Raw genomic sequence first — 27289 nt, 5'->3', positions numbered from 1 at the left:
GAACTGACACCGTTAGAAAGTCAATGTAATGGAGTTTTTGAAACTGTCGCTATTTCATCAGCGCGCGATAACGGCTAGGATTGGTCCCACGGTAAAGAATGACTTATTTATATAAATTTTTAAATGAAGCGCTACCACAGCGCCCAGTGTAATCGCCGAGTTCCGGTAATTATGTCAAATTAAGATGAATGATATTTCTTGGAGTCCAATTGCCTCATTTATCACATGTATCAGGTCACAGTCCAAAGTTAGTTCAATTAAGTCCCACATTCAATCGTTTCACTGTTAAAAGCGATGCAACCTAGTAATATCAGATAAATATCGCCAAATGCATGTTGGTACGAATATGTGACCCAACCGTTGTAACTCAAACGGACTGACATCGATAGAAAGTTCGTGAAAAGTAGTATTTGAAATTGTCTCTATTTCTTCAGCGCGCGCTAACGGGTAGGATTCGTCCCACGGGTAAAAAGTGACTTTATTTATCTTAATTTTTAAATGAAGCGCTACCACAGCGACCAGTGTAATCGCTGAGTAGCGGCGATCATGTCAAATTAAGAAGAATGTTATTTCTTGGAGTCCAATTGTCTTACTTTTTCAATTATAAGGTTACAGCCCAAAATCAGTTCAATTAAGTCCCACAGTCAATCGTTTCACTTTTAAAAGCGAAACAACCTAGTAATACCGGAAAGATATTACGAAATACATGTTGGTACGAATATGTGACTTAACCGTTGTAACACAAACGGATTGACACTGTTAGAAAGTCAATGAAATGTAGTGTTTGAAACTGTCTCTATTTCTTCAGCGCGGGATAACGGCTAGGATTGGTCCCACAGTAAAAAATTACTTATTAATCTAAAGTTTTAAATAAAGCGCTACCACAGCGCCCAGTGTAATCGCTGAGTACAGGCAAACAAGTCCAATTAAGATGAATGTTATTTCTTGGAGTCCAATTGCCTCATTTATCACATTTAGCAGGTAACAATCCAAAGTTAGTTCAATTAAGTCCCACAGTAAATCGTTTCATTGTTAAAAGCGAAGCAATCTAGTAATATCAGAAAAATATCGCTAAATACATGTTGGTACAAATATGTGACCCAACCATTGTAACTCAAACGGACTGACACCGTTAGAAAGTCAATGTAATGCAGTTTTTGAAACTGTCGCTATTTCTTCAGGGCGCGATAACGGCTAGGATTGGTCCCACAGTAAAAAAAGACTTATTAATCTAAATTTTTAAATAAAGCGCTACCACAGCGCCCAGTGTAATCGCTGAGTTCAGGCAAACAAGTCTAATTAAGAAGAATGTTATTTGGAGTCCAATTGTCTTATTTATCACATTTATCAGGTCGCAGTCCAAAGTTAGTTCAATTAAGTCCCACAGTCAATCGTTTCACTGTTAAAAGAGAAGCAATCTAGTAATATTAGAAAAATATCGCTAAATACATGTTGGTACGAATATGTGACCCAACCATTGTAACTCAAACGGACTGACACCGTTAGAAAGTCAATGTAATGCAGTTTTTGAAACTGTCGCTATTTCTTCAGCGCGCTATAACGGCTAGGATTGGACCCACGGTAAAGAATGACTTATTTATATAAATTTTTAAATGAAGCGCTACCACAGCGCCAAGTGTAATCGCTGAGGTCCGGTAATCATGTAAAATTAAGATGAATGTTATTTCTTGGAGTCCAATTGTCTCATACATCACATTTATCAGGTCACAGTCCAAAGTTAGTGCAATGAAGTCCCACAGTCAATCGTTTCATTGTTAAAAGCGAAGCAATCTAGTAATATCAGAGAAATATCGCTAAATACATGTTGGTACGAATATGTGACCCAACCTTTGTAACTCAAACGAACTGACACCGTTAGAAAGTCAATGTAATGGAGTTTTTGAAACTGTCGCTATTTCTTCAGCGCGCGATAACGGCTAGGATTGGTCCCACGGTAAAGAATGACTTATTTATATAAATTTTTAAATGAAGCGCTACCACAGCGCCCAGTGTAATCGCCGAGTTCCGGCAATTATGTCAAATTAAGATGAATGATATTTCTTGGAGTTCAATTGCCTCATTTATCACATGTATCAGGTCACAGTCCAAAGTTAGTTCAATTAAGTCCCACATTCAATCGTTTCACTGTTAAAAGCGATGCAACCTAGTAATATCAGATAGATATCGCCAAATGCATGTTGGTACGAATATGTGACCCAACCGTTGTAACTCAAACGGACTGACATCGATAGAAAGTCTGTGAAAAGTCGTATTTGAAATTGTCTCTATTTTTTCAGCATGCGCTACCGGCTAGGATTGGTCCAACAGTTAAAAAGTAACTTTTTTATCTTAATTTTTAAATGAAGCGCTATCACAGCGCCCGGTGTAATCGCTGAGTTGCGGCAATCATGTCAAATCAAAAAGAATGTTTTTTCTTGGAGTTCAATTGTGTCACTTTCACATTTATAAGGTCACAGCCCAAAATCAGTTCAATTAAGTTCCACGGTCAATCGTTTCACTGTTAAAAGCGAAACAACCTAGTAATACCGGAAAGATATCACGAAATACATGTTGGTACGAATATGTGACCCAACCGTTGTAACTCAAACGGACTGACATCGATAGAAAGTCCGTGAAAAGTCGTATTTGAAATTGTCGCTATTTCTTCAGCGCGCGATAACGGCTAGGATTGGTCCCACGGTAAAAAATGACTTATTTATATAAATTTTTGAATGAAGCGCTACCACAGCGCCCAGTGTAATCGCCGAGTTCCGGCAATCAGGTCAAATTAAGATGAATGTTATTTCTGGGAGTCCAATTGCCTCATTTATCACATGTATCAGGTCACAGTCCAAAGTTAGTTCAATTAAGTCCCACATTCAATCGTTTCACTGTTAAAAGCGATGCAACCTAGTAATATCAGATAAATATCGCCAAATGCATGTTGGTACGAGTATGTGACCCAACCGTTGTAACTCAAACGGACTGAGATCGATACAAAGTCCGTGAAAAGTAGTATTTGAAATTGTCTCTATTTCTTCAGCGCGCGCTAACGGGTAGGATTCGTCCCACGGCTAAAAAGTGACTTTATTTATCTTAATTTTCAAATGAAGCGCTACCACAGGGACCAGTGTAATCGCTGAGTTGCGGCAATCATGTCAAATTAAGAAGAATGTTATTTCTTGGAGTCCAATTGTCCTACTTTTTCAATTATAAGGTTACAGCCCAAAATCAGTTCAATTAAGTCCCACAGTCAATCGTTTCACTGTTAAAAGCGAAACAACCTAGTAATACCGGAAAGATATCACGAAATACATTTTGGTAAGAATATGTGACTCAACTGTTGTAGCACAAACGGATTGATACTGTTAGAAAGTCAATGAAATGTAGTTTTTGAAACTGTCTCTATTTCTTTAGCGCGCGATAACGGCTAGGATTGGTCCCACGGTAAAGAATTACTTATTAATCTAAACTTTTAAATAAAGCGCTACCACAGCGCCCAGTGTAATCGCTGAGTTCAGGCAAACAAGTCTAATTAAGAAGAATGTTATTTCTTGGAGTCCAATTGTCACATTTATCACATTTAGCAGGTAACAATCCAAAGTTAGTTCAATTAAGTCCCACATCCAATCGTTTCATTGTTAAAAGCGAAGCAATCTAGTAATATCAGAAAAATATTGCTAAATACATGTTGGTATGAATATGTGACCCAACCATTGTAACTCAAACGGACTGACACCGTTAGAAAGTGAATGTAATGCAGTTTTTGAAACTGTCGCTATTTCTTCAGCGCGCGATAACGGCTAGGATTGGTCCCACGGTAAAGAATGACTTATTTATCTACGTTTTTAAATGAAGCGCTACCACAGTGCCCAGTGTAATCGCTGAGTTCCGGCAATCATGTCAAATTAAGAAGAATGTTATTTCTTGGAGTTCAATTGTCTCACTTTCACATTTATAAGGTCACAGCCCAAAATCAGTTCAATTAAGTTCCACGGTCAATCGTTTCACTGTTGAAAGCGATACAACCTAGTAATACCGGAAAGATATCACGAAATACATTTTGGTAAGAGTATGTGACCCAACCATTGTAACTCAAACGGACTGACACCGTTAGAAAGTCAATGTAATGCAGTTTTTGAAACTGTCGCTATTTCTTCCGCGCGCGATAACGGCTAGGATTGGTCCCACAGTAAAAAAAGACTTATTAATCTAAATTTTTAAATAAAGCGCTACCACAGCGCCCAGTGTAATCGCTGAGTTCAGGCAAACAAGTCTAATTAAGAAGAATGTTATTTGGAGTCCAATTGTCTTATTTATCACATTTATCAGGTCACAGCCCAAAACCAGTTCAATTAAGTTCCACGGTCAATCGTTTCACTGTTGAAAGCGATACAACCTAGTAATACCGGAAAGATATCACGAAATACATTTTGGTAAGAATATGTGACTCAACCGTTGTAACTCAAACGGGTTGATACTGTTAGAAAGTCAATGAAATGTACTTTTTGAAACTGTCTGTATTTCTTCAGCGCGCAATAACGGCTAGGATTGGTCCCACAGTAAAAAAAGACTTATTAATCTAAACTTTTAAATAAAGCGCTACCACAGCGCCCAGTGTAATCGCTGAGTTCAGGCAAACAAGTCTAATTAACCCTATTCGGTCGGGGTTTTTCGAACATACTATGACCGGGGGGGGGGGCGGATTCCGCCCCCCCCCCCTTAATAACTTTTCATAGGGTTGATCAAATTGAATCAAACTTGGCACACTTATAGTACGTCATAAAAGGAACAAAATGGCACCAAAAAAAATTTGCTTGCGTCAGCACATTTTCAGTGACGTCATCAAAAGCTTAAAAATTTTTAAAAATGCCACTATCTGCTTAAAATATAATTACTTTTGTTCTAGAGCGAATTTTTACATTCTGTTTGAAGTTTCTGAAAGCTAGATAAAAGTTATTTAAAATATCTTCCGGTTTTTACATGGATCGGATAAAAAATTGCCAAAAATTGCCCGAAAATCCGATTTTTTCCGATTTTCGGGTAAAATCCGACAAAATCGGGAAATCGGATTAGTCACATGTTCAAATTATTCAAAATGATTTTTCTTAATGAAACAAAGTTGTGTTGCAAGTTTCACGTTCTAAGGATAATCCTAACAGGAGTTATTATATTTTCTCCATTATAAGGATTTCATAGAGATTTTTAGGGGTAGTTTCGAGTAATGGCCAATATCGAAGCCTCTGAAAGGTATGAGACCTAAAAAAATAGCATGCAGGTGTCTAATAGATGAATGTTGAAACTCAGTAAGTATCATAGCCATATAACAAAGCAATCAGGAGTTATTAAAAAAAACTGTCAGGGGGGGCGGAATCCGCCCCCCCCGGACCGAATAGGGTTAAGAAGAATGTTATTTCTTGGAGTCCAATTGTCTTATTTATCACATTTATAAGGTCGCAGTCCAAAGTTAGTTAAATTAAGTCCCACAGTCAATCGTTTCATTGTTAAAAGCGAAGCAATCTAGTAATATCAGAAAAATATCGCTAAATACATGTTTGTACAAATATGTGACCCAACCATTGTAACTCAAACGGACTGACACCGTTAGAAAGTCAATGTAATGCAGTTTTTGAAACTTTCGCTATTTCTTCAGCGCGCGATAACGGCTAGGATTGGTCCCACAGTAAAAAAAGACTTATTAATCTAAATTTTTAAATAAAGCGCTACCACAGCACCCAGTGTAATCGCTGAGTTCAGGCAAACAAGTCTAATTAAGAAGAATGTTATTTCTTGGATTCCAATTGTCTTATTTATCACATTTATCAGGTCGCAGTCCGAAGTTAGTTCAATTAAGTCCCACAGTCAATCGTTTCATTGTTAAAAGCGAAGCAATCTAGTAATATCAGACAAATATCGCTAAATACATGTTGGTACGAATATGTGACCCAACCATTGTAACTCAAACGGACTGACACCGTTAGAAAGTCAACGTAATGCAGTTTTTGAAACTGTCGCTATTTCTTCAGCGCGCGATAACGGCTAGGATTGGTCCCACGGTAAAGAATGACTTATTTATCTAAGTTTTTAAATGAAGCGCTACCACAGTGCCCAGTGTAATCGCTGAGTTCCGGCAATCATGTCAAATTAAGAAGAATGTTATTTCTTGGAGTTCAATTGTCTCACTTTCACTTTTATAAGGTCGCAGTCCAAAGTTAGTTCAATTAAGTCCCACAGTCAATCGTTTCACTGTTAAAAGAGAAGCAATCTAGTAATATTAGAAAAATATCGCTAAATACATGTTGGTACGAATATGTGACCCAACCATTGTAACTCAAACGGACTGACACCGTTAGAAAGTCAATGTAATGCAGTTTTTGAAACTGTCGCTATTTCTTCAGCGCGCTATAACGGCTAGGATTGGACCCACGGTAAAGAATGACTTATTTATATAAATTTTTAAATGAAGCGCTACCACAGCGCCAAGTGTAATCGCTGAGGTCCGGTAATCATGTAAAATTAAGATGAATGGTATTTCTTGGAGTCCAATTGTCTCATACATCACATTTATCAGGTCACAGTCCAAAGTTAGTGCAATGAAGTCCCACAGTCAATCGTTTCATTGTTAAAAGCGAAGCAATCTAGTAATATCAGAGAAATATCGCTAAATACATGTTGGTACGAATATGTGACCCAACCTTTGTAACTCAAACGAACTGACACCGTTAGAAAGTCAATGTAATGGAGTTTTTGAAACTGTCGCTATTTCTTCAGCGCGCGATAACGGCTAGGATTGGTCCCACGGTAAAGAATGACTTATTTATATAAATTTTTAAATGAAGCGCTACCACAGCGCCCAGTGTAATCGCCGAGTTCCGGCAATTATGTCAAATTAAGATGAATGATATTTCTTGGAGTTCAATTGCCTCATTTATCACATGTATCAGGTCACAGTCCAAAGTTAGTTCAATTAAGTCCCACATTCAATCGTTTCACTGTTAAAAGCGATGCAACCTAGTAATATCAGATAGATATCGCCAAATGCATGTTGGTACGAATATGTGACCCAACCGTTGTAACTCAAACGGACTGACATCGATAGAAAGTCTGTGAAAAGTCGTATTTGAAATTGTCTCTATTTTTTCAGCATGCGCTACCGGCTAGGATTGGTCCAACAGTTAAAAAGTAACTTTTTTATCTTAATTTTTAAATGAAGCGCTATCACAGCGCCCGGTGTAATCGCTGAGTTGCGGCAATCATGTCAAATCAAAAAGAATGTTTTTTCTTGGAGTTCAATTGTGTCACTTTCACATTTATAAGGTCACAGCCCAAAATCAGTTCAATTAAGTTCCACGGTCAATCGTTTCACTGTTAAAAGCGAAACAACCTAGTAATACCGGAAAGATATCACGAAATACATGTTGGTAAGAATATGTGACTTCACCGTTGTAACACAAACGGATTGACACTGTTAGAAAGTCAATGAAATGTAGTGTTTGAAACTGTCTCTATTTCTTCAGCGCGGGATAACGGCTAGGATTGGTCCCACAGTAAAAAATTACTTATTAATCTAAACTTTTAAATAAAGCGCTACCACAGCGCCCAGTGTAATCGCTGAGTTCAGGCAAACAAGTCTAATTAAGATGAATGTTATTTCTTGGAGTCCAATTGCCTCATTTATCACATGTATCAGGTCACAGTCCAAAGTTAGTTCAATTAAGTCCCACATTCAATCGTTTCACTGTTAAAAGCGATGCAACCTAGTAATATCAGATAAATATCGCCAAATGCATGTTTGTACGAATATGTGACCCAACCGTTGTAACTCAAACGGACTGACATCGATAGAAAGTCCGTGAAAAGTCGTATTTGAAATTGTCGCTATTTCTTCAGCGCGCGATAACGGCTAGGATTGGTCCCACGGTAAAAAATGACTTATTTATATAAATTTTTGAATGAAGCGCTACCACAGCGCCCAGTGTAATCGCCGAGTTCCGGCAATCAGGTCAAATTAAGATGAATGTTATTTCTGGGAGTCCAATTGCCTCATTTATCACATGTATCAGGTCACAGTCCAAAGTTAGTTCAATTAAGTCCCACATTCAATCGTTTCACTGTTAAAAGCGATGCAACCTAGTAATATCAGATAAATATCGCCAAATGCATGTTGGTACGAGTATGTGACCCAACCGTTGTAACTCAAACGGACTGAGATCGATACAAAGTCCGTGAAAAGTAGTATTTGAAATTGTCTCTATTTCTTCAGCGCGCGCTAACGGGTAGGATTCGTCCCACGGCTAAAAAGTGACTTTATTTATCTTAATTTTCAAATGAAGCGCTACCACAGGGACCAGTGTAATCGCTGAGTTGCGGCAATCATGTCAAATTAAGAAGAATGTTATTTCTTGGAGTCCAATTGTCCTACTTTTTCAATTATAAGGTTACAGCCCAAAATCAGTTCAATTAAGTCCCACAGTCAATCGTTTCACTGTTAAAAGCGAAACAACCTAGTAATACCGGAAAGATATCACGAAATACATTTTGGTAAGAATATGTGACTCAACTGTTGTAGCACAAACGGATTGATACTGTTAGAAAGTCAATGAAATGTAGTTTTTGAAACTGTCTCTATTTCTTTAGCGCGCGATAACGGCTAGGATTGGTCCCACGGTAAAGAATTACTTATTAATCTAAACTTTTAAATAAAGCGCTACCACAGCGCCCAGTGTAATCGCTGAGTTCAGGCAAACAAGTCTAATTAAGAAGAATGTTATTTCTTGGAGTCCAATTGTCACATTTATCACATTTAGCAGGTAACAATCCAAAGTTAGTTCAATTAAGTCCCACATCCAATCGTTTCATTGTTAAAAGCGAAGCAATCTAGTAATATCAGAAAAATATTGCTAAATACATGTTGGTATGAATATGTGACCCAACCATTGTAACTCAAACGGACTGACACCGTTAGAAAGTGAATGTAATGCAGTTTTTGAAACTGTCGCTATTTCTTCAGCGCGCGATAACGGCTAGGATTGGTCCCACGGTAAAGAATGACTTATTTATCTACGTTTTTAAATGAAGCGCTACCACAGTGCCCAGTGTAATCGCTGAGTTCCGGCAATCATGTCAAATTAAGAAGAATGTTATTTCTTGGAGTTCAATTGTCTCACTTTCACATTTATAAGGTCACAGCCCAAAATCAGTTCAATTAAGTTCCACGGTCAATCGTTTCACTGTTGAAAGCGATACAACCTAGTAATACCGGAAAGATATCACGAAATACATTTTGGTAAGAGTATGTGACCCAACCATTGTAACTCAAACGGACTGACACCGTTAGAAAGTCAATGTAATGCAGTTTTTGAAACTGTCGCTATTTCTTCCGCGCGCGATAACGGCTAGGATTGGTCCCACAGTAAAAAAAGACTTATTAATCTAAATTTTTAAATAAAGCGCTACCACAGCGCCCAGTGTAATCGCTGAGTTCAGGCAAACAAGTCTAATTAAGAAGAATGTTATTTGGAGTCCAATTGTCTTATTTATCACATTTATCAGGTCACAGCCCAAAACCAGTTCAATTAAGTTCCACGGTCAATCGTTTCACTGTTGAAAGCGATACAACCTAGTAATACCGGAAAGATATCACGAAATACATTTTGGTAAGAATATGTGACTCAACCGTTGTAACTCAAACGGGTTGATACTGTTAGAAAGTCAATGAAATGTACTTTTTGAAACTGTCTGTATTTCTTCAGCGCGCAATAACGGCTAGGATTGGTCCCACAGTAAAAAAAGACTTATTAATCTAAACTTTTAAATAAAGCGCTACCACAGCGCCCAGTGTAATCGCTGAGTTCAGGCAAACAAGTCTAATTAACCCTATTCGGTCGGGGTTTTTCGAACATACTATGACCGGGGGGGGGGGGCGGATTCCGCCCCCCCCCCTTAATAACTTTTCATAGGGTTGATCAAATTGAATCAAACTTGGCACACTTATAGTACGTCATAAAAGGAACAAAATGGCACCAAAAAAAATTTGCTTGCGTCAGCACATTTTCAGTGACGTCATCAAAAGCTTAAAAATTTTTAAAAATGCCACTATCTGCTTAAAATATAATTACTTTTGTTCTAGAGCGAATTTTTACATTCTGTTTGAAGTTTCTGAAAGCTAGATAAAAGTTATTTAAAATATCTTCCGGTTTTTACATGGATCGGATAAAAAATTGCCAAAAATTGCCCGAAAATCCGATTTTTTCCGATTTTCGGGTAAAATCCGACAAAATCGGGAAATCGGATTAGTCACATGTTCAAATTATTCAAAATGATTCTTCTTAATGAAACAAAGTTGTGTTGCAAGTTTCACGTTCTAAGGATAATCCTAACAGGAGTTATTATATTTTCTCCATTATAAGGATTTCATAGAGATTTTTAGGGGTAGTTTCGAGTAATGGCCAATATCGAAGCCTCTGAAAGGTATGAGACCTAAAAAAATAGCATGCAGGTGTCTAATAGATGAATGTTGAAACTCAGTAAGTATCATAGCCATATAACAAAGCAATCAGGAGTTATTAAAAAAAACTGTCAGGGGGGGCGGAATCCGCCCCCCCCCGGACCGAATAGGGTTAAGAAGAATGTTATTTCTTGGAGTCCAATTGTCTTATTTATCACATTTATCAGGTCGCAGTCCGAAGTTAGTTCAATTAAGTCCCACAGTCAATCGTTTCATTGTTAAAAGCGAAGCAATCTAGTAATATCAGACAAATATCGCTAAATACATGTTGGTACGAATATGTGACCCAACCATTGTAACTCAAACGGACTGACACCGTTAGAAAGTCAACGTAATGCAGTTTTTGAAACTGTCGCTATTTCTTCAGCGCGCGATAACGGCTAGGATTGGTCCCACGGTAAAGAATGACTTATTTATCTAAGTTTTTAAATGAAGCGCTACCACAGTGCCCAGTGTAATCGCTGAGTTCCGGCAATCATGTCAAATTAAGAAGAATGTTATTTCTTGGAGTTCAATTGTCTCACTTTCACTTTTATAAGGTCACAGCCCAAAATCAGTTCAATTAAGTTCCACGGTCAATCGTTTCACTGTTGAAAGCAATACAACCTAGTAATACCGGAAAGATATCACGAAATACATTTTGGTAAGAATATGTGACTCAACTGTTGTAGCACAAACGGATTGATACTGTTAGAAAGTCAATGAAATGTAGTTTTTGAAACTGTCTCTATTTCTTTAGCGCGCGATAACGGCTAGGATTGGTCCCACGGTAAAGAATTACTTATTAATCTAAACTTTTAAATAAAGCGCTACCACAGCGCCCAGTGTAATCGCTGAGTTCAGGCAAACAAGTCTAATTTTAGAAGAATGTTATTTCTTGGAGTCCAATTGTCACATTTATCACATTTAGCAGGTAACAATCCAAAGTTAGTTCAATTAAGTCCCACATCCAATCGTTTCATTGTTAAAAGCGAAGCAATCTAGTAATATCAGAAAAATATTGCTAAATACATGTTGGTATGAATATGTGACCCAACCATTGTAACTCAAACGGACTGACACCGTTAGAAAGTGAATGTAATGCAGTTTTTGAAACTGTCGCTATTTCTTCAGCGCGCGATAACGGCTAGGATTGGTCCCACGGTAAAGAATGACTTATTTATCTACGTTTTTAAATGAAGCGCTACCACAGTGCCCAGTGTAATCGCTGAGTTCCGGCAATCATGTCAAATTAAGAAGAATGTTATTTCTTGGAGTTCAATTGTCTCACTTTCACATTTATAAGGTCACAGCCCAAAATCAGTTCAATTAAGTTCCACGGTCAATCGTTTCACTGTTGAAAGCGATACAACCTAGTAATACCGGAAAGATATCACGAAATACATTTTGGTAAGAGTATGTGACCCAACCATTGTAACTCAAACGGACTGACACCGTTAGAAAGTCAATGTAATGCAGTTTTTGAAACTGTCGCTATTTCTTCCGCGCGCGATAACGGCTAGGATTGGTCCCACAGTAAAAAAAGACTTATTAATCTAAATTTTTAAATAAAGCGCTACCACAGCGCCCAGTGTAATCGCTGAGTTCAGGCAAACAAGTCTAATTAAGAAGAATGTTATTTGGAGTCCAATTGTCTTATTTATCACATTTATCAGGTCACAGCCCAAAACCAGTTCAATTAAGTTCCACGGTCAATCGTTTCACTGTTGAAAGCGATACAACCTAGTAATACCGGAAAGATATCACGAAATACATTTTGGTAAGAATATGTGACTCAACCGTTGTAACTCAAACGGGTTGATACTGTTAGAAAGTCAATGAAATGTACTTTTTGAAACTGTCTGTATTTCTTCAGCGCGCAATAACGGCTAGGATTGGTCCCACAGTAAAAAAAGACTTATTAATCTAAACTTTTAAATAAAGCGCTACCACAGCGCCCAGTGTAATCGCTGAGTTCAGGCAAACAAGTCTAATTAACCCTATTCGGTCGGGGTTTTTCGAACATACTATGACCGGGGGGGGGGGGGGGGGGGCGGATTCCGCCCCCCCCCCCCCCCTTAATAACTTTTCATAGGGTTGATCAAATTGAATCAAACTTGGCACACTTATAGTACGTCATAAAAGGAACAAAATGGCACCAAAAAAAATTTGCTTGCGTCAGCACATTTTCAGTGACGTCATCAAAAGCTTAAAAATTTTTAAAAATGCCACTATCTGCTTAAAATATAATTACTTTTGTTCTAGAGCGAATTTTTTCATTCTGTTTGAAGTTTCTGAAAGCTAGATAAAAGTTATTTAAAATATCTTCCGGTTTTTACATGGATCGGATAAAAAATTGCCAAAAATTGCCCGAAAATCCGATTTTTTCCGATTTTCGGGTAAAATCCGACAAAATCGGGAAATCGGATTAGTCACATGTTCAAATTATTCAAAATGATTCTTCTTAATGAAACAAAGTTGTGTTGCAAGTTTCACGTTCTAAGGATAATCCTAACAGGAGTTATTATATTTTCTCCATTATAAGGATTTCATAGAGATTTTTAGGGGTAGTTTCGAGTAATGGCCAATATCGAAGCCTCTGAAAGGTATGAGACCTAAAAAAATTGCATGCAGGTGTCTAATAGATGAATGTTGAAACTCAGTAAGTATCATAGCCATATAACAAAGCAATCAGGAGTTATTAAAAAAAACTGTCAGGGGGGGCGGAATCCGCCCCCCCCCCGGACCGAATAGGGTTAAGAAGAATGTTATTTCCTGGAGTCCAATTGTCTTACTTTTTCAATTATAAGATTACAGCCAAAATCAGTTCAATTAAGTCCCACAGTCAATCGTTTCACTGTTAAAAGCGAAACAACCTAGTAATACCGGAAAGATATCACGAAATACATTTTGGTAAGAATATGTGACCCAACCATTGTAACTCAAACGGACTGACACCGTTAGAAAGTCAATGTAATGCAGTTTTTGAAACTGTCGCTATTTCTTCCGCGCGCGATAACGGCTAGGATTGGTCCCACAGTAAAAAAAGACTTATTAATCTAAATTTTTAAATAAAGCGCTACCAAAGCGCCCAGTGCAATCGCTGAGTTCAGGCAAACAAGTCTAATTAAGAAGAATGTTATTTGGAGTCCAATTGTCTTATTTATCACATTTATCAGGTCACAGCCCAAAATCAGTTCAATTAAGTTCCGCGGTCAATCGTTTCACTGTTGAAAGCGATACAACCTAGTAATACCGGAAAGATATCACGAAATACATTTTGGTAAGAATATGTGACTCAACCGTTGTAACTCCAGCGGGTTGATACTGTTAGAAAGTCAATGAAATGTACCTTTTGAAACTGTCTGTATTTCTTCAGCGCGCAGTAACGGCTAGGATTGGTCCCACAGTGAAAAAAGACTTATTAATCTAAAGTTTTAAATAAAGCGCTACCACAGCGCCCAGTGTAATCGCTGAGATCAGGCAAACAAGTCTAATTAAGATGAATGTTATTTCTTGGAGTCCAATTGCCTCATTTATCACATGTATCAGGTCACAGTCCAAAGTTAGTTCAATTAAGTCCCACATTCAATCGTTTCACTGTTAAAAGCGATGCAACCTAGTAATATCAGATAAATATCGCCAAATGCATGTTGGTACGAATATGTGAACCAACCGTTGTAACTCAAACGGACTGACATCGATAGAAAGTCCGTGAAAAGTCGTATTTGAAATTGTCTCTATTTCTTCAGCGCGCGCTAACGGGTAGGATTCGTCCCACGGCTAAAAAGTGACTTTATTTATCTTAATTTTCAAATGAAGCGCTACCACAGCGACCAGTGTAATCGCTGAGTTGCGGCAATCATGTCAAATTAAGAAGAATGTTTTTTCTTGGAGTCCAATTGTCTTACTTTTTCAATTATAAGGTTACAGCCCAAAATCAGTTCAATTAAGTCCCACAGTCAATCGTTTCACTGTTAAAAGCGAAACAACCTAGTAATACCGGAAAGATGTCACGAAATACATGTTGGTACGAATATGTGACTTCACCGTTGTAACACAAACGGATTGACACTGTTAGAAAGTCAATGAAATGTAGTGTTTGAAACTGTCTCTATTTCTTCAGCGCGGGATAACGGCTAGGATTGGTCCCACAGTAAAAAAGTACTTATTAATCTAAACTTTTAAATAAAGCGCTACCACAGCGCCCAGTGTAATCGCTGAGTTCAGGCAAACAAGTCTAATTAAGATGAATGTTATTTCTTGGAGTCCAATTGCCTCATTTATCACATTTATCAGGTCACAGTCCAAAGTTAGTTCAATTAAGTCCCACATTCAATCGTTTCACTGTTAAAAGCGATGCAACCTAGTAATATCAGATAAATATAGCCAAATGCATGTTGGCACGAATATGTGACCAAACCGTTGTAACTCAAACGGACTGACATCGATAGAAATTCGTCAAAAGTAGTATTTGAAATTGTCTCTATTTCTTCAGCGCGCGCTAACGGGTAGGATTCGTCCCACGGCTAAAAAGTGACTTTATTTATTTTAATTTTTAAATGAAGCGCTACCACAGCGACCAGTGTGATCGCTGAGTTGCGGCAATCATGTCAAATTAAGAAGAATGTTCTTTCTTGGAGTTCAATTGTCTTACTTTTTCAATTATAAGGTTACAGCCCAAAATCAGTTCAATTAAGTACCACAGTCAATCGTTTCACTGTTAAAAGCGAAACAACCTAGTAATACCGGAAAGATATCACGAAATACATGTTGGTACGAATATGTGACTTCAGCGTTGTAACACAAACGGATTGACACTGTTAGAAAGTCAATGAAATGTAGTGTTTGAAACTGTCTCTATTTTTTAAGCGCGGGATAACGGCTAGGATTGGTCCCACAGTAAAAAACTACTTATTAATCTAAACTTTTAAATAAAGCGCTACCACAGCGCCCAGTGTAATCGCTGAGTTCAAGCAAACAAGTCTAATTACGAAGAATGTTATTTCTTGGAGTCCAATTCTCACATTTATCACATTTAACAGGTAACAATCCAAAGTTAGTTCAATTAAGTCCCACATCCAATCGTTTCATTGTTAAAAGCGAAGCAATCTAGTAATATCAGAAAAATATCGCTAAATACATGTTGGTACAAATATGTGACCCAACCATTGTAACTCAAACGGACTGACACCGTTACAAAGTCAATGTAATGCAGTTTTTGAAACTGTCGCTATTTCTTCAGCGCGCGATAACGGCTAGGATTGGTCCCACAGTAAAAAAAGACTTATTAATCTAAATTTTTAAATAAAGCGCTACCACAGCACCCAGTGTAATCGCTGAGTTCAGGCAAACAAGTCTAATTAAGAAGAATGTTATTTGGAGTCCAATTGTCTTATTTATCACATTTATCAGGTCGCAGTCCGAAGTTAGTTCAATTAAGTCCCACAGTCAATCGTTTCATTGTTAAAAGCGAAGCAATCTAGTAATATCAGAAAAATATCGCTAAATACATGTTGGTACGAATATGTGACCCAACCATTCTAACTCAAACGGACTGACACCGTTAGAAAGTCAATGTAATGCAGTTTTTGAAACTGTCGCTATTTCTTCAGTGCGCGATAACGGCTAGGATTGGTCCCACGGTAAAAAATGACTTATTTATCTAAGTTTTTAAATGAAGCGCTACCACAGTGCCCAGTGTAATCGCTGAGTTCCGGCAATCATGTCAAATTAAGAAGAATGTTATTTCTTGGAGTTCAATTGTCTCACTTTCACATTTATAAGGTCACAGTCCAAAGTTAGTTCAATGAAGTCCCACAGTCAATCGTTTCATTGTTAAAACGAAGCAATCTAGTAATATCAGAAAAATATCGCTAAATACATGTTGGTACGAATATGTGACCCAACCATTGTAACTCAAACGAACTGACACCGTTAGAAAGTCAATGTAATGGAGTTTTTGAAACTGTCGCTATTTCTTCAGCGCGCGATAACGGCTAGGATTGGTCCCACGGTAAAAAATGACTTATTTATATAAATTTTTAAATGAAACGCTACCACAGCGCCCAGTGTAATCGCCGAGTTCCGGCAATCATGTCAAATTAAGATGAATGTTATTTCTGGGAGTCCAATTGCCTCATTTATCACATTTATCAGGTCACAGCCCAAAGTTTGTTCAATTAAGTCCCACAGTCAATCGTTTCATTGTTAAAAGCGAAGCAATCTAGTAATATCAGACAAATATCGCTAAATACATGTTGGTACGAATATGTGACCCAACCATTGTAACTCAAACGGACTGACACCGTTAGAAAGTCAACGTAATGCAGTTTTTGAAACTGTCGCTATTTCTTCAGCGCGCGATAACGGCTAGGATTGGTCCCACGGTAAAGAATGACTTATTTATCTAAGTTTTTAAATGAAGCGCTACCACAGCGCCCAGTGTAATCGCTGAGTTGCGGCAATCATGTTAAATCAAGAAGAATGTTACTTCTTGGAGTCCAATTGTCTTACTTTTTCAATTATAAGATTACAGCCAAAATCAGTTCAATTAAGTCCCACAGTCAATCGTTTCACTGTTAAAAGCGAAACAACCTAGTAATACCGGAAAGATATCACGAAATACATTTTGGTAAGAATATGTGACCCAACCATTGTAACTCAAACGGACTGACACCGTTAGAAAGTCAATGTAATGCAGTTTTTGAAACTGTCGCTATTTCTTCAGCGCGCGATAACGGCTAGGATTGGTCCCACAGTAAAAAAAGACTTATTAATCTAAATTTTTAAATAAAGCGCTACCACAGCGCCCAGTGTAATCGCTGAGTTCAGGCAAACAAGTCTAATTAAGAAGAATGTTATTTGGAGTCCAATTGTCTTATTTATCACATTTATCAGGTCACAGCCAAAAATCAGTTCAATTAAGTTCCGCGGTCAATCGTTTCACTGTTGAAAGCGATACAACCTAGTAATACCGGAAAGATATCACGAAATACATTTTGGTAAGAATATGTGACTCAACCGTTGTAACTCAAGCGGGTTGATACTGTTAGAAAGTCAATGAAATGTACCTTTTGAAACTGTCTGTATTTCTTCAGCGCGCAATAACGGCTAGGATTGGTCCCACAGTGAAAAAAGACTTATTAATCTAAAGTTTTAAATAAAGCGCTACCACAGCGCCCAGTGTAATCGCTGAGATCAGGCAAACAAGTCTAATTAAGATGAATGTTATTTCTTGGAGTCCAATTGCCTCATTTATCACATGTATCAGGTCACAGTCCAAAGTTAGTTCAATTAAGTCCCACATTCAATCGTTTCACTGTTAAAAGCGATGCAACCTAGTAATATCAGATAAATATCGCCAAATGCATGTTGGTACGAATATGTGAACCAACCATTGTAACTCAAACGGACTGACATCGATAGAAAGTCCGTGAAAAGTCGTATTTGAAATTGTCTCTATTTCTTCAGCGCGCGCTAACGGGTAGGATTCGTCCCACGGCTAAAAAGTGACTTTATTTATCTTAATTTTCAAATGAAGCGCTACCACAGCGACCAGTGTAATCGCTGAGTTGCGGCAATCATGTCAAATTAAGAAGAATGTTTTTTCTTGGAGTCCAATTGTCTTACTTTTTCAATTATAAGGTTACAGCCCAAAATCAGTTCAATTAAGTCCCACAGTCAATCGTTTCACTGTTAAAAGCGAAACAACCTAGTAATACCGGAAAGATATCACGAAATACATGTTGGTACGAATATGTGACTTCACCGTTGTAACACAAACGGATTGACACTGTTAGAAAGTCAATGAAATGTAGTGTTTGAAACTGTCTCTATTTCTTCAGCGCGGGATAACGGCTAGGATTGGTCCCACAGTAAAAAATTACTTATTAATCTAAACTTTTAAATAAAGCGCTACCACAGCGCCCAGTGTAATCGCTGAGTTCAGGCAAACAAGTCTAATTAAGATGAATGTTATTTCTTGGAGTCCAATTGCCTCATTTATCACATTTATCAGGTCACAGTCCAAAGTTAGTTCAATTAAGTCCCACATTCAATCGTTTCACTGTTAAAAGCGATGCAACCTAGTTATATCAGATAAATATAGCCAAATGCATGTTGGCACGAATATGTGACCCAACCGTTGTAACTCAAACGGACTGACATCGATAGAAAGTCCGTCAAAAGTAGTATTTGAAATTGTCTCTATTTCTTCAGCGCGCGCTAACGGGTAGGATTCGTCCCACGGCTAAAAAGTGACTTTATTTATTTTAATTTTTAAATGAAGCGCTACCACAGCGACCAGTGTAATCGCTGAGTTGCGGCAATCATGTCAAATTAAGAAGAATGTTATTTCTTGGAGTTCAATTGTCTTACTTTTTCAATTATAAGGTTACAGCCCAAAATCAGTTCAATTAAGTACCACAGTCAATCGTTTCACTGTTAAAAGCGAAACAACCTAGTAATACCGGAAAGATATCACGAAATACATGTTGGTACGAATATGTGACTTCAGCGTTGTAACACAAACGGATTGACACTGTTAGAAAGTCAATGAAATGTAGTGTTTGAAACTGTCTCTATTTTTTAAGCGCGGGATAACGGCTAGGATTGGTCCCACAGTAAAAAACTACTTATTAATCTAAACTTTTAAATAAAGCGCTACCACAGCGCCCAGTGTAATCGCTGAGTTTAAGCAAACAAGTCTAATTAAGAAGAATGTTATTTCTTGGAGTCCAATTGTCACATTTATCACATTTAACAGGTAACAATCCAAAGTTAGTTCAATTAAGTCCCACATCCAATCGTTTCATTGTTAAAAGCGAAGCAATCTAGTAATATCAGAAAAATATCGCTAAATACATGTTGGTACAAATATGTGACCCAACCATTGTAACTCAAACGGACTGACACCGTTACAAAGTCTATGTAATGCAGTTTTTGAAACTGTCGCTATTTCTTCAGCGCGCGATAACGGCTAGGATTGGTCCCACAGTAAAAAAAGACTTATTAATCTAAATTTTTAAATAAAGCGCTACCACAGCACCCAGTGTAATCGCTGAGTTCAGGCAAACAAGTCTAATTAAGAAGAATGTTATTTGGAGTCCAATTGTCTTATTTATCACATTTATCAGGTCGCAGTCCGAAGTTAGTTCAATTAAGTCCCACAGTCAATCGTTTCATTGTTAAAAGCGAAGCAATCTAGTAATATCAGAAAAATATCGCTAAATACATGTTGGTACGAATATGTGACCCAACCATTCTAACTCAAACGGACTGACACCGTTAGAAAGTCAATGTAATGCAGTTTTTGAAACTGTCGCTATTTCTTCAGTGCGCGATAACGGCTAGGATTGGTCCCACGGTAAAAAATGACTTATTTATCTAAGTTTTTAAATGAAGCGCTACCACAGTGCCCAGTGTAATCGCTGAGTTCCGGCAATCATGTCAAATTAAGAAGAATGTTATTTCTTGGAGTTCAATTGTCTCACTTTCACATTTATAAGGTCACAGTCCAAAGTTAGTTCAATGAAGTCCCACAGTCAATCGTTTCATTGTTAAAACGAAGCAATCTAGTAATATCAGAAAAATATCGCTAAATGCATGTTGGTACGAATATGTGACCCAACCATTGTAACTCAAACGAACTGACACCGTTAGAAAGTCAATGTAATGGAGTTTTTGAAACTGTCGCTATTTCTTCAGCGCGCGATAACGGCTAGGATTGGTCCCACGGTAAAAAATGACTTATTTATATAAATTTTTAAATGAAGCGCTACCACAGCGCCCAGTGTAATCGCCGAGTTCCGGCAATCATGTCAAATTAAGATGAATGTTATTTCTGGGAGTCCAATTGCCTCATTTATCACATTTATCAGGTCACAGTCCAAAGTTAGTTCAATTAAGTCCCACATTCAATCGTTTCACTGTTAAAAGCGATGCAACCTAGTAATATCAGATAAATATCGCCAAATGCATGTTGGTACGAGTATGTGACCCAACTGTTGTAACTCAAACGGACTGAGATCGATACAAAGTCCGTGAAAAGTAGTATTTGAAATTGTCTCTATTTCTTCAGCGCGCGCTAACGGGTAGGATTCGTCCCACGGCTAAAAAGTGACTTTATTTATCTTAATTTTCAAATGAAGCGCTACCACAGGGACCAGTGTAATCGCTGAGTTGCGGCAATCATGTCAAATTAAGAAGAATGTTATTTCTTGGAGTCCAATTGTCCTACTTTTTCAATTATAAGGTTACAGCCCAAAATCAGTTCAATTAAGTACCACAGTCAATCGTTTCACTGTTAAAAGCGAAACAACCTAGTAATACCGGAAAGATATCACGAAATACATGTTGGTACGAATATGTGACTTCAGCGTTGTAACACAAACGGATTGACACTGTTAGAAAGTCAATGAAATGTAGTGTTTGAAACTGTCTCTATTTTTTAAGCGCGGGATAACGGCTAGGATTGGTCCCACAGTAAAAAACTACTTATTAATCTAAACTTTTAAATAAAGCGCTACCACAGCGCCCAGTGTAATCGCTGAGTTCAAGCAAACAAGTCTAATTAAGAAGAATGTTATTTCTTGGAGTCCAATTGTCACATTTATCACATTTAACAGGTAACAATCCAAAGTTAGTTCAATTAAGTCCCACATCCAATCGTTTCATTGTTAAAAGCGAAGCAATCTAGTAATATCAGAAAAATATCGCTAAATACATGTTGGTACAAATATGTGACCCAACCATTGTAACTCAAAAAGACTGACACCGTTACAAAGTCAATGTAATGCAGTTTTTGAAACTGTCGCTATTTCTTCAGCGCGCTATAACGGCTAGGATTGGTCCCACAGTAAAAAAAGACTTATTAATCTAAATTTTTAAATAAAGCGCTACCACAGCACCCAGTGTAATCGCTGAGTTCAGGCAAACAAGTCTAATTAAGAAGAATGTTATTTGGAGTCCAATTGTCTTATTTATCACATTTATCAGGTCGCAGTCCGAAGTTAGTTCAATTAAGTCCCACAGTCAATCGTTTCATTGTTAAAAGCGAAGCAATCTAGTAATATCAGAAAAATATCGCTAAATACATGTTGGTACGAATATGTGACCCAACCATTCTAACTCAAACGGACTGACACCGTTAGAAAGTCAATGTAATGCAGTTTTTGAAACTGTCGCTATTTCTTCAGTGCGCGATAACGGCTAGGATTGGTCCCACGGTAAAAAATGACTTATTTATCTAAGTTTTTAAATGAAGCGCTACCACAGTGCCCAGTGTAATCGCTGAGTTCCGGCAATCATGTCAAATTAAGAAGAATGTTATTTCTTGGAGTTCAATTGTCTCACTTTCACATTTATAAGGTCACAGTCCAAAGTTAGTTCAATGAAGTCCCACAGTCAATCGTTTCATTGTTAAAACGAAGCAATCTAGTAATATCAGAAAAATATCGCTAAATACATGTTGGTACGAATATGTGACCCAACCATTGTAACTCAAACGAACTGACACCGTTAGAAAGTCAATGTAATGGAGTTTTTGAAACTGTCGCTATTTCTTCAGCGCGCGATAACGGCTAGGATTGGTCCCACGGTAAAAAATGACTTATTTATATAAATTTTTAAATGAAGCGCTACCACAGCGCCCAGTGTAATCGCCGAGTTCCGGCAATCATGTCAAATAAAGATGAATGTTATTTCTGGGAGTCCAATTGCCTCATTTATCACATGTATCAGGTCACAGTCCAAAGTTAGTTCAATTAAGTCCCACATTCAATCGTTTCACTGTTAAAAGCGATGCAACCTAGTAATATCAGATAAATATCGCCAAATGCATGTTGGTACGAGTATGTGACCCAACCGTTGTAACTCAAACGGACTGAGATCGATACAAAGTCCGTGAAAAGTAGTATTTGAAATTGTCTCTATTTCTTCAGCGCGCGCTAACGGGTAGGATTCGTCCCACGGCTAAAAAGTGACTTTATTAATCTTAATTTTCAAATGAAGCGCTACCACAGGGACCAGTGTAATCGCTGAGTTGCGGCAATCATGTCAAATTAAGAAGAATGTTATTTCTTGGAGTCCAATTGTCCTACTTTTGCAATTATAAGGTTACAGCCCAAAATCAGTTCAATTAAGTCCCACAGTCAATCGTTTCACTGTTAAAAGCGAAACAACCTAGTAATACCGGAAAGATATCACGAAATACATTTTGGTAAGAATATGTGACTCAACTGTTGTAGCACAAACGGATTGATACTGTTAGAAAGTCAATGAAATGTAGTTTTTGAAACTGTCTCTATTTCTTTAGCGCGCGATAACGGCTAGGATTGGTCCCACGGTAAAGAATTACTTATTAATCTAAACTTTTAAATAAAGCGCTACCACAGCGCCCAGTGTAATCGCTGAGTTCAGGCAAACAAGTCTAATTAAGAAGAATGTTATTTCTTGGAGTCCAATTGTCACATTTATCACATTTAGCAGGTAACAATCCAAAGTTAGTTCAATTAAGTCCCACATCCAATCGTTTCATTGTTAAAAGCGAAGCAATCTAGTAATATCAGAAAAATATTGCTAAATACATGTTGGTATGAATATGTGACCCAACCATTGTAACTCAAACGGACTGACACCGTTAGAAAGTGAATGTAATGCAGTTTTTGAAACTGTCGCTATTTCTTCAGCGCGCGATAACGGCTAGGATTGGTCCCACAGTAAAAAAAGACTTATTAATCTAAATTTTTAAATAAAGCGCTACCACAGCACCCAGTGTAATCGCTGAGTTCAGGCAAACAAGTCTAATTAAGAAGAATGTTATTTGGAGTCCAATTGTCTTATTTATCACATTTATCAGGTCGCAGTCCGAAGTTAGTTCAATTAAGTCCCACAGTCAATCGTTTCATTGTTAAAAGCGAAGCAATCTAGTAATATCAGAAAAATATCGCTAAATACATGTTGGTACGAATATGTGACCCAACCATTCTAACTCAAACGGACTGACACCGTTAGAAAGTCAATGTAATGCAGTTTTTGAAACTGTCGCTATTTCTTCAGTGCGCGATAACGGCTAGGATTGGTCCCACGGTAAAAAATGACTTATTTATCTAAGTTTTTAAATGAAGCGCTACCACAGTGCCCAGTGTAATCGCTGAGTTCCGGCAATCATGTCAAATTAAGAAGAATGTTATTTCTTGGAGTTCAATTGTCTCACTTTCACATTTATAAGGTCACAGTCCAAAGTTAGTTCAATGAAGTCCCACAGTCAATCGTTTCATTGTTAAAACGAAGCAATCTAGTAATATCAGAAAAATATCGCTAAATACATGTTGGTACGAATATGTGACCCAACCATTGTAACTCAAACGGACTGAGATCGATACAAAGTCCGTGAAAAGTAGTATTTGAAATTGTCTCTATTTCTTCAGCGCGCGCTAACGGGTAGGATTCGTCCCACGGCTAAAAAGTGACTTTATTAATCTTAATTTTCAAATGAAGCGCTACCACAGGGACCAGTGTAATCGCTGAGTTGCGGCAATCATGTCAAATTAAGAAGAATGTTATTTCTTGGAGTCCAATTGTCCTACTTTTGCAATTATAAGGTTACAGCCCAAAATCAGTTCAATTAAGTCCCACAGTCAATCGTTTCACTGTTAAAAGCGAAACAACCTAGTAATACCGGAAAGATATCACGAAATACATTTTGGTAAGAATATGTGACTCAACTGTTGTAGCACAAACGGATTGATACTGTTAGAAAGTCAATGAAATGTAGTTTTTGAAACTGTCTCTATTTCTTTAGCGCGCGATAACGGCTAGGATTGGTCCCACGGTAAAGAATTACTTATTAATCTAAACTTTTAAATAAAGCGCTACCACAGCGCCCAGTGTAATCGCTGAGTTCAGGCAAACAAGTCTAATTAAGAAGAATGTTATTTCTTGGAGTCCAATTGTCACATTTATCACATTTAGCAGGTAACAATCCAAAGTTAGTTCAATTAAGTCCCACATCCAATCGTTTCATTGTTAAAAGCGAAGCAATCTAGTAATATCAGAAAAATATTGCTAAATACATGTTGGTATGAATATGTGACCCAACCATTGTAACTCAAACGGACTGACACCGTTAGAAAGTGAATGTAATGCAGTTTTTGAAACTGTCGCTATTTCTTCAGCGCGCGATAACGGCTAGGATTGGTCCCACGGTAAAAAATGACTTATTTATCTATGTTTTTAAATGAAGCGCTACCACAGTGCCCAGTGTAATCGCTGAGTTCCGGCAATCATGTCAAATTAAGAAGAATGTTATTTCTTGGAGTTCAATTGTCTCACTTTCACATTTATAAGGTCACAGCCCAAAATCAGTTCAATTAAGTTCCACGGTCAATCGTTTCACTGTTGAAAGCGATACAACCTAGTAATACCGGAAAGATATCACGAAATACATTTTGGTAAGAATATGTGACCCAACCATTGTAACTCAAACGGACTGACACCGTTAGAAAGTCAATGTAATGCAGTTTTTGAAACTGTCGCTATTTCTTCCGCGCGCGATAACGGCTAGGATTGGTCCCACAGTAAAAAAAGACTTATTAATCTAAATTTTGAAATAAAGCGCTACCACAGCGCCCAGTGTAATCGCTGAGTTCAGGCAAACAAGTCTAATTAAGAAGAATGTTATTTGGAGTCCAATTGTCTTATTTATCACATTTATCAGGTCACAGCCCAAAACCAGTTCAATTAAGTTCCACGGTCAATCGTTTCACTGTTGAAAGCGATACAACCTAGTAATACCGGAAAGATATCACGAAATACATTTTGGTAAGAATATGTGACTCAACCGTTGTAACTCAAACGGGTTGATACTGTTAGAAAGTCAATGAAATGTACTTTTTGAAACTGTCTGTATTTCTTCAGCGCGCAATAACGGCTAGGATTGGTCTTACAGTAAAAAAAGACTTATTAATCTAAACTTTTAAATAAAGCGCTACCACAGCGCCCAGTGTAATCGCTGAGTTCAGGCAAACAAGTCTAATTAACCCTATTCGGTCGGGGTTTTTCGAACATACTATGACCGGGGGGGGGCGGATTCCGCCCCCCCCCCTTAATAACTTTTCATAGGGTTGATCAAATTGAATCAAACTTGGCACACTTATAGTACGTCATAAAAGGAACAAAATGGCACCAAAAAAAATTTGCTTGCGTCAGCACATTTTCAGTGACGTCATCAAAAGCTTAAAAATTTTTAAAAATGCCACTATCTGCTTAAAATATAATTACTTTTGTTCTAGAGCGAATTTTTACATTCTGTTTGAAGTTTCTGAAAGCTAGATAAAAGTTATTTAAAATATCTTCCGGTTTTTACATGGATCGGATAAAAAATTGCCAAAAATTGCCCGAAAATCCGATTTTTTTCGATTTTCGGATAAAATCCGACAAAATCGGGAAATCGGATTAGTCACATGTTCAAATTATTCAAAATGATTCTTCTTAATGAAACAAAGTTGTGTTGCAAGTTTCACGTTCTAAGGATAATCCTAACAGGAGTTATTATATTTTCTCCATTATAAGGATTTCATAGAGATTTTTAGGGGTAGTTTCGAGTAATGGCCAATATCGAAGCCTCTGAAAGGTATGGGACCTAAAAAATTGCATGCAGGTGTCTAATAGATGAATGTTGAAACTCAGTAAGTATCATAGCCATATAACAAAGCAATCAGGAGTTATTAAAAAAAACTGTCAGGGGGGGCGGAATCCGCCCCCCCCCCCGGACCGAATAGGGTTAAGAAGAATGTTATTTTTTGGAGTCCAATTGTCTTATTTATCACATTTATCAGGTCGCAGTCCAAAGTTAGTTAAATTAAGTCCCACAGTCAATCGTTTCATTGTTAAAAGCGAAGCAATCTAGTAATATCAGAAAAATATCGCTAAATACATGTTTGTACAAATATGTGACCCAACCATTGTAACTCAAACGGACTGACACCGTTAGAAAGTCAATGTAATGCAGTTTTTGAAACTTTCGCTATTTCTTCAGCGCGCGATAACGGCTAGGATTGGTCCCACAGTAAAAAAAGACTTATTAATCTAAATTTTTAAATAAAGCGCTACCACAGCACCCAGTGTAATCGCTGAGTTCAGGCAAACAAGTCTAATTAAGAAGAATGTTATTTCTTGGATTCCAATTGTCTTATTTATCACATTTATCAGGTCGCAGTCCGAAGTTAGTTCAATTAAGTCCCACAGTCAATCGTTTCATTGTTAAAAGCGAAGCAATCTAGTAATATCAGACAAATATGGCTAAATACATGTTGGTACGAATATGTGACCCAACCATTGTAACTCAAACGGACTGACACCGTTAGAAAGTCAACGTAATGCAGTTTTTGAAACTGTCGCTATTTCTTCAGCGCGCGATAACGGCTAGGATTGGTCCCACGGTAAAGAATGACTTATTTATCTAAGTTTTTAAATGAAGCGCTACCACAGTGCCCAGTGTAATCGCTGAGTTCCGGCAATCATGTCAAATTAAGAAGAATGTTATTTCTTGGAGTTCAATTGTCTCACTTTCACTTTTATAAGGTCACAGCCCAAAATCAGTTCAATTAAGTTCCACGGTCAATCGTTTCACTGTTGAAAGCAATACAACCTAGTAATACCGGAAAGATATCACGAAATACATTTTGGTAAGAATATGTGACTCAACCGTTGTAACTCAAACGGGTTGATACTGTTAGAAAGTCAATGAAATGTACTTTTTGAAACTGTCTGTATTTCTTCAGCGCGCAATAACGGCTAGGA

This window comes from Hydractinia symbiolongicarpus, chromosome 6 (assembly GCF_029227915.1).
Source record: "Hydractinia symbiolongicarpus strain clone_291-10 chromosome 6, HSymV2.1, whole genome shotgun sequence".
In the NCBI taxonomy this organism is placed as follows: domain Eukaryota; kingdom Metazoa; phylum Cnidaria; class Hydrozoa; order Anthoathecata; family Hydractiniidae; genus Hydractinia; species Hydractinia symbiolongicarpus.
This window is presented reverse-complemented; position numbering follows the sequence as displayed.